Source organism: Schistocerca nitens, chromosome 4 (assembly GCF_023898315.1).
Source record: "Schistocerca nitens isolate TAMUIC-IGC-003100 chromosome 4, iqSchNite1.1, whole genome shotgun sequence".
NCBI classification, from domain to species: domain Eukaryota; kingdom Metazoa; phylum Arthropoda; class Insecta; order Orthoptera; family Acrididae; genus Schistocerca; species Schistocerca nitens.
In genome coordinates, this window is record NC_064617.1 from 391708328 (window position 1) to 391726271 (window position 17944).

At 43.5% G+C, this 17944-nt stretch overlaps 1 protein-coding gene across 1 annotated transcript in view; it reads right to left on the reverse strand.

Moving 5' to 3' along the window:
• Nucleotides 1–17944, reverse strand: part of LOC126251539 (UPF0489 protein C5orf22 homolog) — a 503866-nt gene that overhangs the window by 18308 nt on the left and 467614 nt on the right. The gene's annotated exons all lie outside the window — the stretch shown is intronic.

Consider the following 17944-nt stretch of genomic DNA (forward strand, 5'->3'; position numbering starts at 1 on the left):
TCCCACGTATCCCACTTTTTTTCCACAAAATTATGAACTATCCGTCTGATCACTGACGTGTCTGTTCGCTGTATTTAAATTTGTGTCTGTGCCATGGAGTAATATTCGTCTGCAACGACAAAGTGTCAGTAAGGGGGCTCCTGACGTATGTAGATCCTATTCATTCAGCACAAGTACCAAGTACCACATGGGGGCTCTTGTATTCCGTTTTGGAAGTTTTGAATTTTGGATTCCTTTGTTGTAACATAGTTTACACTGTTTATTTGTTGCTTCTGTTTCTGTGAGAGGTCTATGCGGCATCTCGCCAGCTCTCACTATTCATCACCTTTACTTGCGACGGTAATGTATTCTTACAACATGATTCATATTCTATAACCACTGTATAGTATGATAATTGCCAAGACTACAAAAGGAGAAGAGAAACATCAGCTACCGGATGGAAATTTCATAATTTCGTGTAAAAAAAAATAGTTGACGGCTCAAACAACATAACCAAATAGCCACGACGCCAATGCATTCAATTTCGGTCGATGTTGCACATCTTCAGCTTGAACCTTTCACTGTCTCAATTTTGCTTCTTTTTGCACAGTTCAGTATACCTTCTTCCAGTTTTCATGCTTGATCTGTACTCCGTTTTTGACAGCCAACCCACTGGGCCATTTTACCACTAAATCTGAGGGTGGTGCGATGGGAAGCTTGCCTTGTTAGTGGACTTTATTCCCGCAGTCATCCATTCGTTTCTTAACCTGCACATCTACTTCGTCAGATGTGCAAGCATGCTGCTGTTCAGTGATGATTATGACATTTGCAATCTTTCAACGGCCTCGACACTTAACTCCGTTCGGAATTCACGCACAACCAGTTCGTATTCTCATCACATTTTGTCTGCACCCGATAGCGATAACCATTTTTGAGAAGGCCCGGCTTCCCATTCGTTGTTGTAATTTTTTCCGTTACTCGCAGTTTATAGGACTCAAATAGCTTAGGGACACGAACTACACGCTAACGAAAGCTGTTGGCGGGGGCACTGTCTGACTGACGGCGACGACACATCCGCTGCTCGAGAACGACTGGCGTAAATCAGCAGTGGAGAGGGAAACCTACAGTGCATTTCTGCTGGGCCGGAAGTCCCACGAAACCTGCGGCACCTACGAAAGGGTCGGAAACACCTTGGTCGGAAAACAAACGCAGCCATCCGTGGAGCGATCAAACGATAGCACACTGAGCAGACAGAATATTATGACCACCTTCCTAATAGCAGGTATATCTTTGGCACTGATAACAGCGGCGACGAGTCGTGGCTTGAGGCCTTGGTAGGTTGCTGGAGGGAGATGGCACCACGTCTGCACACACAAGTCACCTAATTCCCGTAATTTTCGGGGAGAGGGGCGGACGCCATGTTCAATCAGATCCTAGATGTGTTCGATACGGATCAGATCTGGCGAGTTGCGGGGCCAGCACATCAACTGGAACTCGCCACCGTGTTCCTCAAACCACTCCATCACACCCCTGGACTTATGACATGGCGCATTATCTTGCTGAAAAATTCCACTGCCGTCGGGAGACATGATGGGCTGTACATGATCTGCAAACAGTATAGGACACTCCTTGGCCGTCATGGTGCCATGCACGAGCTCCAGTGGACCCAAGGATGATCACGTGAATGTTGCCCAGAGCACAAGGGAGCTGTCACTAGGAGTACATGTGATTCTTCAATTTCTCCAGGCGTATTTTATGACGAAATAAATCTCGGGTGAACAGCCTGGTATGAGTGTGCATAGGACACAATATGTCGGCAATCGACCACGTTCCCATCATCAGGTGCGCTGATGTACTGACCGGCGGTGGGCCGGCGCCAGGTATATATAGGAGAATCCCTCTCCTCCCTCAGGCGCTTCCTATGAGTCGGTGCGGTCCGCGCCCCGCGCGCGGTCCAGGTACAGCGTCCGTTCTCTCGTTGTCTGGGCGCTGCGTCCTAGGCCTTCTCGTTCAGGAGGCTCTGACGGCATCGCTCTCGTTATTCTTCCTTCCTCCCCCGAAGTCGGTACACTCTGGGAAATATCCTTTTTCTTCTTAATCTGGGTGATCGCGCGTTCCCACACCTTGCTAAGAATGTAACCGCTGTCACGATTTAGTTGTGGCTCCCTTACTCTAATCTCCATGGCTCCTTTGATGGCACAGTCCCAGTATTTGGAAGTCTGTGTCAGAACTTTGGTTTGGTCATAATCCATGCTGCGGAGTTCCGACAGGCAATGCTCAGCGATTGCCGACTTACGGGGCTGTTGCAGTCTAGTGTGCCGTTGATGTTCTCGGCAGCGGTCCTCAGTGGTACGAATGGTCTGACCTATGTATACACTCCCGCGTTGGCAAGGTATCTGGCAAACTCCTGATTTACGTTGACCAAGGTTGTCCTTGACACTACCAAGAAGGCTCTTGGTTTTGCTTGGAGGACGGAGTACATGTGTCAAGGAGCTGTTCCCCTGTAAGACGACGGATTCACGTCCTCCCATCGGCGTGATGAAGAAGGTAGTGGGATTCATCAGATCATGCAAAGTTCTGCCACTGCACCAACGTACAGTGCTGATCGTCACTTGATCATTTCAGTCGTAGTTGCCGATGTCGTGGTGTTAACATTGACACATGCATGGGCTGTCTGCTGCGGAAGCCCATCGTTAGGAGTATTCGGTACACTGTGTATTCAGATACACTTATACTCTGCCCAGCAATAAAGTCTGATGTTAGTTCCGCCACAGTTCGCTGTGTTACCAGTCTGCCCAGCCTACGACGTCCGACATCTGCAACGAGGGGTGACCGCCCAGCCAAACGATGTCTGTACGTGCTTTCATCTTGATTTCGCCACGAACTGGAGACACCACAGCACCCCTCGAACACCTGACAAGTCGTGCGGTTTCCAAAAAGCTCGTGCCGAGCCTCGGGACCATCACAATTTGCCCTCGGTCAAACTCAGATATATCACGCGCCTTCCCCACTCTACACACGGACAGCACGCTCACTGATACCACAGGCACCATGCGAGTGTCTGACTAGCAGTCATTCCTCACCTGGTGACTCTGCTATCGCCTGGGCGGGTTTACATCGATAGTACTGTGACGCTACAACGCAGTCCTTGCTATGAATTTCTTCGCTTACTTAATACGTGAAACTGTTTGTATTCGATGTATTGTCTAGCGTAAATATGTATTGTAAATACTATGTTTAAATTATGTAATTTTTAACACTGGCTAGTCAGGGCATATGTAGTTAACGCTGAAGTCAGATTGTTTTGTCGTACCGCTGGGCGCGGTAGCGCGCAAGCGGGTAGTAGTAGCAGTGACGCCGTGCTCGGAGTAAGACGTACAGTCGAGTGCTGCTAGTCCTAGCTGTGTTACATCTAACGGCTAGTGTGTGGATCTAAGTACGACGGGAAAGTAATGGTCGGCATATCTGGAAGCATGGCCGGGCAAGTTATTATGGATTAATTGGCATAGTGCTGAAGAAACGAGGACTTAAATGTGAAGCGCACTGTGGGCCCAAGTCGCAACAGTAAAAGCCCGATACCACATTGTGTCGCTGCCGTGGACTTCCGTCGATCCACCGACAACGAGGGAAGTAATATCTACGTAATTTTCGTAGGATAAAATTGTGGAAGGCTTACCAGCGACTGTGCTTTTCTCTGAAGTTGAACAATTAATAACAAGCACTTTATAATCGAAGTGTTGCAGTTACATTCCACCCGACAATAACACCAAGTAGTTTCCTTCCGATCCTTATCTTATTGAACCGAGTGTGTCACGCCATTATCAAGAGAAAATATGTTAATTATCAAATTATTTGCATAGACGGTGAAGAGTAAATTTCAGACTGGTTATCGTAGTTAATTGTTGCACTTAATAAGCTTACGCCAACCGTAATAACTTAATAATAGACTGTGAAGTAATAAATTTGATTATTAAGATTTATTTCAATGCATAATCAGCTGAAGTTAGTTCAAGGATATTTCATGAAACTATAACGCTTATTCCACCTGACAATCCCCCAATTAATGAATTAACATTCAAAACATAGTTAATCAATTATTGGCAATATATTTCATTATCAGTAGATTAAACTGTGCAAAGTACCTAATTTTAAAGAGAGAATGACAGTCCATTATTCAAAATCGCAATAGATAATTATCTGTGTTGTCAGCATTGCACTTAGCTGACAAATTATGAACAAATTAATTACCAAAATACTTATTGAAAGTTAACCATTAATGTTTAAGTGTAGTTAGATTGTTATGACATTGTTTTATATGACTACTGAGCCTGACACAGCACTTACGTAAAAGTTCCCGCTCCACCTGCTGCGCTACAAACAGGTAAAATTTATTTTTGACACAATTATTCACGTACTTAACAGTACTGCCGCTCATCAGTTGAGCTGGCGACCGATTTTTTAATTGCTTTTACAACTTAATCATTTCTTTCGGCAAAATTTCCACTAGCAAAATTTATTTCCAAAATATTTCCATTATTTCATTTACCAAAAATGGTTCAAATGGCTCTGAGCACTATGCGACTTAACTTCTGCGGTCATCAGTCGCCTAGAACTTAGAACTAATTAAACCTAACTAACCTAAGGACATCACACACATCCATGCCCGAGGCAGGATTCGAACCTGCGACCGTAGCGGTCACGCGGTTCCAGACTGTAGCGCCTAGTACCGCACGGCCACATCGGCCGGCTTTTCATTTACCGATCGTTATTGAATGAAATTACTCATTCAATAACGATCAAGTTATAACGTCTCCTGTTTCCCGCGGAATAATCATTATTTACTTCGGATTCGGATGCCTTATCTCGACGCGGGTCAAAATTCATTATTCACGGCCATTGTCAACTTGTAATTTCGCAAATCCCGGGAAGCAGGGGGGGTTTATAGTAAGTCGGTGGTCATAATATTCTGACTACTGACATTAGTCTATATATTCGTACGACTCTCCCGCATGAATTATTTTTTAAACACGAAATTTAAATCTCCAGCTTTCCTTTTGGTGTCTTCTACTACGACACCAGATTGCTCTACGTGTAAGAACCTGAAGAAGGCCGTTGCAATTCGGCTGAAATGTCGGTTTTAGTTTATTATTGTTGATAGTTTTTAGCAATGACGCGGCATAATACCCAGAAGAATTTTAATCTCTATGCTCTACGAGTGTGTGGCGTGGTGGATGGTGGTACGAAACCGCCGGGTGCCACTTGGATGCCGTGCTCGGCGGCGCGTGAGCCGGCGGCGTGGCGCAGGTAGCGATCAGGGGGTCAGGGGTCGCCACCTGTCGCAGCGATCAATGGCGCGCACTTCTGGCCGTCATGAAATATTTATACAAACAGCGCCTCAATAGCGCTGAATATTTATGGCGGCGTGTAACTGAAACTGCGGGCCGCGCGCGGCCACCCGGAAACACCGCCATAATTTTGAGGCACGGACGAACGGGGGCGCCCGAAACGTGTTGCAACCCTCGCTGGCGACACAAGACCTGCTTTCAATATTTTGTCGAACAAGGATATTGTGAGTGCACGTAGCCGAACTCCTGCATTAACAACGGCGGAAATCGATACTGCCATTTCCCTGCCGCTTCTCATTCAACTTGTTCCCCACGTTTGTGTGCCCAGGTCTTTGGCGTAAGGCGGTAGTCTATTGGTGGCAGTATTCGGGGCAAATTTGTGTGGAATGAGTAATAACTAACTTTAAGTGTCAAGAGCACGCTTCTCCAGCAGTATTTAGCGTCACGTCGACAGCCATGCTAGCGAAATGGCTCAGTGGCTAACAAAAAAGTACTTGTATTGAGGTTGACTGGGATTCAAATCTACTTCCGATCATCAAGTTCCGTATGATTCCTCTAAATCAACTCAGGCAAATACTGGGACAGTTCCTGTCGCATACTTGTGCAGTTGAGCCATTCTTTATTTCTCTCTGTCTCTCCCCATGAGATAGAGTGGCTCAGTATACAGGGTGGTCCAGGGATCGTGACCGGGCCAAATATCTCACGAAATAAGCGTCAAACGAAAAAACTACAAAGAACAAAACTTGTTTAACTGGAAGGGTGAAACCAGATGGCGCTATGGTTGGCCCGCTAGATGGCGCTGCCATAGGTCAAACGGATATCAACTGAATTTTTTAAAAATAGGAACCCCCATTTTTAATTACATATTCGTGTAGTACCTAAAGATATATGAATATTTTAGTTGTACCACTTTTTTCGCTTTGTGATAGATGGCGCTGTAATAGTCACAAACACACCGCTCACACTTTTAGACGAACAGTTGGTAACAGGTAAGTTTTTAAATTAAAATACAGAACGTAGGTACTTTTGAACATTTTATTTCGGTTGTTCCAATGTGATAGATGTACGTTTGTGAACTTATCATTTCTGAGAACGCATGCTGTTACAGCGTGATTACCTGGAAATGCCACCCACATTAATGCATTAAATGCCCAAAATGATGTCCGTCAACCTCATTGCATTTGGCAATACGTGCAACGACATTCCTCTCAACAGCGAGTTAGTTCGCCTTCCGTAATGTTCCCACATGCATTGACAATGCGCTGACGCATGTTGTCAGGCGTTGTCGGTAGATCACGATAGCAAATAACCTTCAACATTCCCCACAGAAAGAAATCCGGGGACGTCAGATCCGGTGAACGTGCGGGCCATGGTATGGTGCTTCGATGACCAATCCACCTGTCATAAAATATGCTATTCAATACCGCTTCAACCGCACCCGAGCTATGTGCCGGACATCCATCATGTTGGAAGTACATCGCCATTCTGTCATGCAGTGAAACTTCTTTTAGTAACATCGGTAGAACATTACGTAGAAAATCAGCATACATTGCACCATTTAGATTGCCATCGATAAAATGGGGGCCAATTATTCTTCCTCCCATAATACCGCACCATACATTAACCCGCCAAGGTCGCTGATGTTCCACTTGTCGCAGCCATCGTGGATTTTCCGTTGCCCAATAGTGCATATTATGCCGGTTTACGTTACCGCTATTGGTAAATGATGCTTCGTCGCTAAATAAAACGCGTAGAAAAATCTGTCATCGTCCCGTAATTCCTCTTGTGCCCAGTGGCAGAACTGTACACGACGTTCAAAGTCGTCGCCATGCAATTCCTGGTGCATAGAAATATGGTACGGGTGCAATCGATGTTGATGTAGCATTCTCAACGCCGACGTTTTTGAGATTCCACATTCTCGAGCAATTTGTCTGCTACTGATGTGCGGATTAGCCGCGACAGCAGCTAAAACACCTACTTGGGCATCATCATTTGTTGCAGGTCGTGGTTGACGTTTCACATGTGGCTGAATACTTCCTGTTTCCTTAAATAACGTAACTATCCGGCGAACGGTCCGGACACTTGGATGATGTCGTCCAAGATACCAAGCAGCATACATAGCACACGCCCGTTGGGCATTTTGATCACAATAGCCATACATCAGCACGATATCGACCTTTTTCGCAATTGGTAACCTGTCCATTTTAACACGGGTAATGTATCACGAAGCAAATAGCGTCCGCACTGGCGAAATGTTACGTGATACCACGTACTTATACGCTTGTGACTATTACAGCGCCATCTATCACAAAGCGAAAAAAGTGGTCCTACTAAAACGTTCATATTTCTTTACGTACTTCACGAATATGTAATAAAACATGGGGGTTCCTATTTTTTTAAAAAAAAGCAACACAGTTGATATCGTTTGATCTATGGCAACGCCATCTAGCGGGCCAACCATAGCGCCGTCTGGTTTCCCCCTTCAAGCTAGACGAGTTTCGTTCTTTGTAGTTTTTTCGTTTGATGCTTATTTCGTGAGATATTTGGCCCGGTCATTATCAATGGACCACCCTGTGTAGTAGCAATCCCGCCAACTGCTAAATATGTATGGGAATCGGTATATAAGTCTTGATTTTCTTGTCCCCCCTCTCTCTGTCCGTCATCACTTCCCCCTCTCCCTGCCCATCTCCTGCTCCTTTCTCTCTCTTTCCATCTCCTCCTCTATGTCCGTACGCCTCCCTCTTCGTCCATCTCCTCTTTCCCCCTCCCGCTCACCTTGCGCGTTGTTTGTTGTTTTAGCAAACGACAATTTGACTAGGGATTGTAGTCGCTTAAAATTGACGAATGAATCGGCTGGGATCGTTGGTATACGGGGTATGAGAGAGACCTCTCCATTTGTTGGATCCGTAACGATAGTAGCTTCAATGACAGTATTTCGCATAATTTTAATCTGCATACGGATAGGATCACAAAATTTGACGTGATACAGATTCCGTAGCAGTATTCTAATCATAAAGCGATAAGCCATACAAACAACTTTCGTATTTTCTGTTAAAACAGACTGCTGTGAAAATACAAGACAATACATAGTTGTGCAAACAATTTTTGTTTAATATTATAAATAAGTAAGAAGAATATATGTAGGAGAAACAGTATGTCTAGCAGTTTAAATGTCCTCCTGTCGTAGTTAGAACTGACTGAGTGGAAGAAAAAGAAATCTCTCATTTTCACAACACAGCATTTTCTTCTTCGCAGTCGGTTTAATAGAAAACTAGTACGTTGTTGTTTAAAAAGATATAGAGCCTATATCCGTCCGAACGTTTACTAGAGTATCGTGGAAAACTTTTAAATCAAGTCGGCTAAGAACTTGTCAATATTTTTGACAACAATACCTTACTGTTAGATATTACGTACATATTTATATATTAGATTCATTAAAGATACATAACATGCTTGTTTGAATATTTCGTAAAAATTAACGACAAGGGACAGCGTTCCGGACAGTCTGGTTCAGGTCGTTAGGTGGTTTCCCACACCGGACTATGTGAATACCAGGCTGGTACCCATGTCTCGCTTCCGTTACACAAATCGCAAACATTTAGAAAACAGTCACACACTTTCATATGTGGTGACACTAGACACAGACTGTTGCGATTCACCAACTGCGTCTTAGGAAGGCGGAGGGGGGCAATGGGGTGGCGACAGAAAAGGCATCTGGCCATGCTCTACCACTAGCACTGCCAAATCCGATAAACAAACCGACTCCGTGAAGATACGGGGTAAGACCATGAAAAAGAAGTAGAAGAAGAAGGAGATGGACTATATATATATACATTGAAGAGCGAAAGAAACTGGTACACCTGCCCAATATCGAGTAGAGCCCCCACGAGTACACAGAAGTGCCGCACTACGACATGGTATGGACTCGACTAATGTCTGAAGTAGTGTTGGAGGGAACTGACACCATGAATCTCGCAGGGCTGTCCGTAAATCAGTAGGAACAGTACGTTGCAAGGAATCCCAGATGTGCTCAATAACGTTCACGTCTGGGGAGTTGATGGCCAGTGGAAGTGTTTCAACGCAGAAGGGTGTTCCTTGAGCCACTCTGTAGCAATTCTGGATGTATGGGGTGTCGCATTGCCTTGCTGGAATTGCCCAAGCCCGTCGGAATGCATAACAGACATGAATGGATGCAGGTGATCAGACAGGATGCTTACGTACGTATCACCTGTCAGAGTCGTATCTAGACGTATCAGGAGTCCAGTTTCACTACAACTGCACACGCTCCACAACATTACAGAGCCTTGGACTGACAAATATAAATACGAGGAAGACAACTGCAAAGAAACCTCGGGTAATAGAAGACATCATTCAGTTGATCGAGAAAAAGAGAAAGTATAATAATGTTCATGAAAAAAGGAATGCAGCAATGTTAAGTCACGTACGAATGAAATAATAAGAACTGCAGGGAAACCAAGGCGAAACATTTGCAGGAAAAATGCGAAGAAATTGAAAAAGAAATTATCACTGGAAGGATTGATTTAGCATAAAGGTAAGTAAAAAATAAACTTCCGTGAAATTAAAAGCAGAAACATCAACGTTAAGAGTGCAGGAGGATTCAGACGTGATACAAGAGGAAATGGGAGTCGATATTGAAGACAACGCTATCAAATTTAACAGAGCTTTGATAGACGTGTGATGAAATAAGGCGAAAGTCATAAGCTACATAACATTGCACATGACTTTGCAGAATTACTGGGGGGAGTGGCAACCAAACGACTATTCAAGCTGATTTGTAAGATCTATGAGTATCGAGACATAGCATCAGACTTTCGGAAAAGTATCATCCACACAATCACGAATATAGTAAGAGCCGGTAAGTGGAGAACTCTCGTAAAATAAGCTTATTAGCTTTTGCATATATATATACCGCATCAGTTCAAAAAGTTTCGAGATCTGCTTATTAAAACAACTGACAACATGTAAGATGGCGGTTTTAATTATTCGGGTGTCGTACAGTCTTCAACTCCCCACTCTCCACCCCCCACCCCTACCACCGGCCCCTTGAGGACAATTCACAGGGTGTTCATACTATCGTGTGAAACTGATAGAAAAGCTCTTCTGTCACGCGTCATTTTCGCACGAATGTCGGTTATGGCGTCAAAGAATTGACCCTTCAGGTGAATTTCTGCCCTTAGTCGTTTTATGATAGGTTCGTATTCATAACATCAAGTCTCGTCACCCGTGATGATTTTTCCCGAAAAGAATGAAACTTTTTCTTCATGCTTAGCGACGGTGTGTTTCAAGGAAACTGTTTCGTTCACGATCGCAACAGCTCTTTCACAGCAGAAATTATTCACGAAACAATACTTATTATCTGTGAATCGATGCTGATGCAAAGATGCTAGTTAATTTTTAAGTTGCCAATCTCCTCAGCTCGAAAGACTGAGATATTTTCTTTATTACCATACCGCAATTACTGATTACTGTTAGATGCTTCAGAGGCAAAGTAATCTGATACAGCCTTGATCCACTCGCTATACTGTTACACTTTTATGTGGCCCTTAGCTTGTGGTGTATCGTAGTGTCCTTGTCAACCTCCGACCTGTGAACCCGCAGCTCTAACTTTCCATGATAAAATGTAAGAGTTTAGCTTGGAATACGATCCTTATTGCTATTTCTAAAATTTGTTACCCATACAGACATTGATAGATGGGGCGTACCGTAAGCATTTAGCGGGAGAAAAGAATCCTAAATTAGCGACAATCAAACCATTCACTGAAGTATAATGAAAGAAACGCTGAATAAAGTCTTGATCCCTTCAGATAGATCATTTGTTGGGATTTATCATCGCAGATCACATGGAAGCTAGCAAGTGTGGATCGAACCGGTCATATAAGCTTCTGGCTGCTGCTGTATTAAATTCTAATGTCGTGCTATCTGGCTGCGTTGGGGTAGCCGTGCGGTCTGAGGCGCCTTGTCACGGTCCGCGCGGCTCCCCCCGTTTGAGGTTCGAGTCCTCCCTCGGGCATGGGTGTGTGTGTTATCCATAGGTTAAGTTAGTTTAAGTCAGATTAAGTAGTGTGTAAGCTTAGGGAACGATGACCTAAGCAGTTTGGTTTCGTAGGATTTTACCACAAATTTACAATTTTTATTCAAGCTATCTGCTATCTTGTCGCCACCGTCTTTAATAACCTAAGACAGAGAAGTCGTTTGCGCCATCTGTCTGTGTGTTGTATTTTAACTACTTGTGTGTCGTATTCTCTGAGGCAGAGATGGAGGAACAACCCTGCATTTGGCTATACGAGGTGGAAAATCTCCTAAAAACCACACATGTCTGGTCGATGTACCAGACTAACGGTCACTAATCCACCGTGCGAACGCAATCCAGGGCTGCGTCACCTCCCTGTCTCGAAAGATACGGCGTTGCGCGTTAAGCTATAGGAAAAAAGGAAGAGTAGGGCTTAACGTCCCGTCGAGAACGAGGTCATTAGAGACGGAGCACAAGCTCGGATTGTGTCAAGGATGGCGAAGGAAATTGGCCGTGCCGTTTTAAAGGAACCATACCGGAGCGAATTAGGGAAATTACGGAAAACCTAAATCAGGATGGTCGGAAGCAGATTTGAACCGCCATCCTCCCGAATGCGAGTCCATTGTGCTAACCAAGCTATATTAGCGGGTTAGACTGTCAACGACTGTAGGTTTTATGTAAAAGAATGCAGAGAAAGGAAGGAACTTATTTATTTTCTTACGTTCTGTAGGGCCCGCAGCATAGTACGAGGGTTATTCGGAAAGTAAGGAACGATCGGTCGCGAAATGGAAACCACAGTGAAAATCCGATGAAGTTTGCACAGGTGTGTTGGGCAGTGACTTTAGTATGCTCGTCGATCGCGTTACTCCGTACTTTTTTAGTTCTGAGCACACAGGGAGCACATAAAGATACCTAGAACAATAGTGTCTCCCGCCAAGTACGAGGGCCTGGTGAGAAATTTCGCCTGGAGCTATGTAGCCAACATTACATAACTGTCGTGCGGTTTCTTCTTCAAGACAATTCTCAGCCGCATTCTGCAGGGGCAATGAAGATGCTCCTGGGACGTTTTCAATTGGAAATGTCTGATTACCCACAATGCAGCCCGTAATTGTCTACCTCTGCGTTTCATCTCTGTTCACATGAACCGCTGGCTATGAAGACAACAGTTTGGCACAGACAACGAGCTGTAGGCCAGCTTAGAGAATTGGCGGATAGCACTGGCGGCTGCCTTTTATAACGAGGATATTGGGAAGTTGGTACAACGATACGAGAAATGTGTAAGTCGGATCGGCGATTTTGGAGATAAGTTGCTGGACTGTGGTTTCCATTTTGCGACCTACCGATCATTACTTTCCGAATAGCCCTCGTATATGTCGGTGTAAGACATTGTGGAAACGAATGCTCCAACCAGCTGCCATAAGGTAATACGTTTTTTCAGTATTTTACACGAATAGCCTTTTTCACCTCATTGCCGTTTTTAAGTGACGTCTAGTTGGAAGTGACGACCATAATGCATCTATAGCAAAGTCCTTCTGTCATGTCTCGGTAAGTATAACACAGCTCTCAAAAAAAAAAAAAAAAAAAAAAAAAAAAAAAAAAAAAAAATCGAACACATTTATCATATTTTAGAGGCCCTGAATCCGAATATGGCTTTACTTTTCCCGAATTGGCTCTAGTTCTGAAGACATTTATGCTTTTGGATTTTTATTAAATGTTCCCATAGATGCTGATTTTCCGTCAGTATCGTTCATCTTTATTTTCATCTAACTTTCTACACTCTTGAATATTTCACAATTAAACATTCTATTAAATTCTTTAAAATTTACTTTGTATTTTTACTTTATCTGTTTCAGGAAAATATGAGTTCTTCACGAAGAGGATGCATAAATAACCCCAATGTGTTCTGTTATATTTGCGGTGAATGTTGCCTACAGAAACAAAGAAGGCATATCTTGCATATTTTGGGATACAGCTTGGGTTGGTTGGCTTGGGCTGTTCTGGGGGAAGAGGCCAAACTGCGAGGTCATCAGTCTCACCGGTTTAGGGAAGAACGGGGTAGGAAGTCGGCCGTGCCCTTTTCAAAGGAACCATCCCGGCATTTTCCTGGAGCGATTTAGGGAAATCACGGAAAACCTAAATCAGGACGGCCGGACGCGGGATTGAACCGTCGTCCTCCCGAATGCGAGTCCAATGTGCTAACCACTGCGCCACCTCGCTCGGTGATACAACGTGGAGACCAAGATAGACCATGGGCTCCCCACACTGTTTGCAAAAATTGTGTGTAGTGTCTTCGACAGTGGAAAAATGGACAAAGAGAACGTTTAAATTTCAGTGTACCAATAGTTTGAGGAGAGCCAGAAAACCATCACAATGCCTGTTACTTTTGTGTTGTACATGTCAAATGTTTCAGTCGATTCAAAGAAACGTAAATGAGAGCATCCAAATTTACAATCAGCCAGGAGACCTCTGGCATACAGTGAAGAAGTTTCCATAACAGTGTTTACTAAACTACCTGAACTTGTAATGCCAGAATCTGAAGAACTACAGGATTTGGAATGCAGCAATGGAAGTGAATATGAAGGGGGAATTTCTACACCTAAATTGTACACTCAAGAGAAACTAAAGGATCTGGTACAAGATGTTTATTTGTCAAAGAGTGGAGCAGAACTTCTGGCATCGAGGCTAAGGGGAAAAAACTGTCTTAGCCCAGAAGCGAAAATTTCAGTATGCCGTTTAACAGAAGCAGGTCTGAAATACTTCAGCCAGGACGAAGAATCTGTATATTGCAGTAACATTCCCGGTTTATTCATTCAGATGGGATTGCAGGAATATCAACCAAAAGACTGGCGGCTTTTTATAGTCAGTTTCACCAGAAGCCTGAAATGTGTCTTGCTTCATAACGGTAACATCTTTGCATCCATTCCCATTAGTCACACATCAAAACTGGAAGAAGAATGTGAAACTATCAAAATTATATTGCAGAAATTATGTTATCATTAACATGAGTAGTCTATTTGTTGTGATCTGAAAATGGTAAACATCTTTCTTGGACAGCAGTGTGGGTGCACAAAGCTACCTCGTTTTATACGCTTATGGGACAGCAGAGCAAAACAAGATCATTGGTGCAAAATAACATGGCCTTTAAGGGAAATTCTTGCTGTAGGTACAGCTAACATAATTCAGGAGCCATTGGTTAAGAGAAAGAAAATAATTCTCCTTCCATTGCATATAAAACTACGACTGATGAAGCAGTTTGTTAGGGCCCTAGATAAAGAAGGCAACTGCTTCAAATACATATGAAGATTTTTTCCTGCACTGAGCACTGAAAAACTGAAGACAGGTATATTTGATTGGGCGCAGACTCGCAAACTCATGAATAATTCCAACGTGAGAAATTTCATGAACGATTCAGAACTGCCGGCTTGGCGTATTTATATCTAAGTGATGAAAAACGTTTTGGGTAATCATAAGGCAGACAATTACAATGAGGTTGTGCAAAACATGTTGACAGACTTTAAAAAATTGGGTGTTAATATGAGCATCAAAGTGCATTTCCGCCACAGTCACTTATCAAGATTTCCACGTAACTTAGGCGATTACAGCGAGGAGCAAGGGGAGATGTTCCACCAGAAAATCAAGACAATGGAAGAAGATATCAAGGCAGATGGGGTACACTTATATTAGCCTTCTAGTGTTCGTGCCTCCAACGCGATTGTCCTGAAGCCATTACAGAAGAAAATCAAACCGGCATCGTTTCATGTAGGAGTAATTGCTGTAGCTTCACTGAAAGAAAGCAAACAGTTTTGTCTGTTTGAAGTAATGCAACATAATTAGTTAATTACAATACTTAATTTGTCATTTTGGTGTTATTTGAGAGAATAATCACGTGAGATGTGATCGGAATACGCCAACTCAGACATGATGTTGCTGTATGTTTATATTGATCAAAAAATGTTAAATTTCCACAAAACGGGAGCCAGTTTAGCATTCAGCAACACGAAGTGGTCCTAAAAGCACTTAAAAATCATTGGCAAAAAACAGTGTTTAGCAGTGTAGTAGTTCTTGTGGTTACGAAAGGTAAAAATACGTTTTTGTCAGATATTTTGACAGTTCGAAACTGAAATGTAAAAACCGAACTCTCAAAATATCTGAAAAAAAAAGTATGACAGAAAGACTTTGCTGTAGATGCAGTATGTGACAAAAAACAGGAACCACATTTATTAGCAGTCAGTTTCCTGTTCGTGACACGTGATCTTGTCACACCCAATCATTTTTAGTTCTGGAAATGTGGTGCATCAATACATAAAATTCGAGTGTATTCAACAAAACGCTATAGACCTATATCGATTAAGAGTCTGAGGTACGAGGAAACTGCTACGAAAAGCAAAGGGATTCATGAGAGAACGAATGAAAGGCCACATTACTAAACGAAAGATCCACGAAACCCATTTGAGCATAAGGAGAACAATGCAAGAAACGGTCAGTGGACCGATCTATCGAAAAATTACTAGAAGTTTTGGTCTCACTTAAAGGCAGTAAACCGATCAATGTCACTATCCAGTCACTCAGTAATGACCGCATGAGCGCCTAAATGGCCGATATTGAAGTAAATGATCGCAACATAAAAAAAAGACGATACACGGAGAGGTTTGCCGTTTAAGGTCTGGAAACATACATTCCAAGAAAAGTTGGGCAACATATTTCTACAAACCTCACATATCTCAGTAAATTACCGCGTAGGTGCGATCTAATAAATTAGAGTTACACAGAGGCTTATTGACAGCCGTGCAAGACAAGTCATCTCGCTATCTACATCTACATCTACAGCCATACTCCGCAAGCCACCTGACGGTGTGTGGCGGAGGGCTTTGGAGGCACACTAAACCTACACAGCATCCGAACTTTACAGTCAACTCTTTGAAACGCGTGTCAGAACTGATAAATATAAAACATAGCGGCTGTTTACACCGTTCTTCCTATTTTAACAGTTTTAACAATGACCGCTTTTTGAGATTACTATTAGATTGGCGCATAGGTTCGTAGCGTTTTTGTTTTGCATGTTGGTATTCCCGTTACTACGGATTTATTTATCGATTGTCATTTTTTTTATTTATAGTTCACAGTCGCTATTTGAGTTTACATGTTGTCAGTTTGTCGCTTGGAGACAGTGAACGGAGCTGTGCACGCTAGAAAATGAAGTGCCACGTGCAGGAATCGATAAATTTCCAACACATAACTTCAACAGAGGGGTGAAGCATTCGAGGCAGCCAGAAGTATTTGCGCCCTGTACGGCGATAATGCCACTGGATAGAGCACGACAAGAAAATGGTTTTCTCATTTTAAGAAGAATCGTTTTGACATGAGTGACTCTGTAGGTTCAGGAAGAACTTCGCGGTTTCTTGAAGATCGTTTAAACGCATTAATCTACTATGATCCACGTCATTATACACGGTAACTGGCAAAAGTGACGAACTGCGATCATTCTACCATCGCGCGACTTTTGTATGCATTGGGGAAGGTTCAAAAATCGCATGTGAGGATGCTGCATGCTCTAAGCCAAAATCATAAAAACCTTCGAGTGTCCATATGTGCATCGCTGCTTGCTCGTGAAAAACACCGACCATTCCTATCCTGTATCGTTATTGGTGACGAGAAATGGTGTCTTTATGTTGACATATGAAAAAGAGCCCAAACAAAGCAGCAGTTTCCAGTACAGTTGCGCGCATCCATATAGGCTAATGTTATGCATCTGGTGGAGCAGCGACTGTGTGGTGTACTTAGAACTGCATCCCGGAGGTGTAACCATCACTGCTGACGTTTACTGTCTCCAGCTGAGACCTGTGGTAGACGCAGTCCCTGAACAACGACCAGGAAGACTGCGTGAAGTGATGCTACTCCACGACAACGGCCGCCCGCTTTCTCCTAGACTGTTAAAAAACACTAAACGGGAGTTGGATTGGGAAGTCATTCCACACCCATCTTACTCACCTGATGTTGCGCTCTCAGATTTTCATCTTCCCGTTCTCTATCGAAAAATGTTCAAGGAACTTCCTTTCTGGATGAAAATGCGTTCCGAACATGGCTCGATAAGTTCTTCATCTCAGAACCACTCGTGGAATCGAAAATTATCGCAGCGTTAGCAGATTGTTGTAAACAGTGAAGGAGAATGTACACAACTGGCCATTAAAATTGCTACACCAAGAAGAAATGCAGATGATAAACAGGTATGCATTGGACAAATAGAACTAGAACTGACATGTGATTACATTTTCACGCAATTTGGGTGCATAGGTCCTGAGAAATCAGTAGCCAGAACAACCACCTCTGGCCGTAATAACGACCTTGATACGCCTGGGCATTTAGTCACACAGAGCTTGGATGGCGTGTACAGGTACAGCTGCCCATGCAGCTTCAACACGATACCATAGTACATCAAGAGTAGTCACTGGCGTATTGTGACGAGCCAGTTGCCCGGTCACCACTCACCAGACGTTTCCAATTGATGAGAGATCTGGAGAATGTGCAGGCCGGGGCAGCAGTCGAACATTTTCTGTATCCAGAAAGGCCCGTACAGGACCTGCAACATTCG